This window comes from Anomaloglossus baeobatrachus, chromosome 7, assembly GCF_048569485.1.
Source record: "Anomaloglossus baeobatrachus isolate aAnoBae1 chromosome 7, aAnoBae1.hap1, whole genome shotgun sequence".
Classification (NCBI taxonomy): Eukaryota; Metazoa; Chordata; class Amphibia; order Anura; family Aromobatidae; genus Anomaloglossus; species Anomaloglossus baeobatrachus.
Window position 1 is genome coordinate 99101573 of NC_134359.1, and position 1081 is coordinate 99102653.

Sequence of the window (1081 nt, forward strand, 5' to 3'; positions counted from 1 at the left end):
TATATACACATATTTCCTTGGATAGCCATCTGCAACACAGCAGCCCTGTCTAAAGAATGTGTATACATCCGGCCACACATGCACGGGTACCAGATCCTAATATATATTTTTATGATTACACCCAGTTAATGACTGTATTACAGTATTAATTTTAGACCTCTTTTCACTAGATTTGTCATACGCTCGTATAGAGCGAAGTGTGATTTCTGCATCATAGAATATGCTCATAAAGTTTAAACTGAAATATTGACGGGACTCCGCAATCATCCTATAAGGTTTACAAGTCTATCCACAAATAGGTACTACATATTCACATATGATTGGTTCTTCTTAGCTCATGTTATTACCATTCCAGTAGCTCACTCCTCTGTTTATTTTTCTCTTTTCTTTTTCCTTTTTCTTTTTCCTTCTCTGTTTTCTTTTCTTCTTTCCTCTCTTTCATAGATGATTCACGCATTCCCTTTACCTACCATCCCTACCAGTATTGTAATTTTTCTTCGTCCCTCTGGGAACCCTAACCTGTCCAGGTTAGTACCATGACATGATATTACGTATCCCTTCCTCACAGCACCCACCTTGCGACTTCCCGATTTCTCCGTTTTGTGGTCACCCACGGTTATTGGCTTCTCCCCATCTCCCAAGTCACATTACCAATATACCTTTCATTTATATGTCACCAAGATACGAGAATATGTTTACTCATTTGTGTACTGATCCAATTTTGTTATGTCTGCTTTATTTTTGTATATGTATCTAGTCAGTCTGTCCGACCAGATGAAGGCCATAATGAAGGCCGAAACGTTGTCATAGGCGGACTTTCTGCATCTGTATCATCTTCTTCAATAAAAATACAAAAGAGACTTTCATTTCCTTCATTATTATTGGGAAATAAACGGTGTGCCAGGGCTACTTTAACTCCTCACTTACAACGTAACCCCGCCGACATATCGTAAGATATCTTGTAGCGTGTAAAGCGGGCTTAAGATTTGGACCTAGAGGTTGTGACCTCGATGATCATGAATAAACAACAGCATATGCCAAACTATTTGTAAGGTATTAGACTATATAATATTATAATATA

The 1081-nt window shown here is 38.0% G+C and overlaps 1 long non-coding RNA gene across 1 annotated transcript; it reads left to right on the forward strand.

Moving 5' to 3' along the window:
* Window positions 1-853, forward strand: LOC142245943 (uncharacterized). The gene is made up of 3 exons (XR_012724824.1): window positions 1-86; window positions 171-299; window positions 445-853. It is a non-coding gene; the product is annotated as an uncharacterized LOC142245943 (long non-coding RNA).
* Window positions 854-1081: the final 228 nt, after the last annotated feature.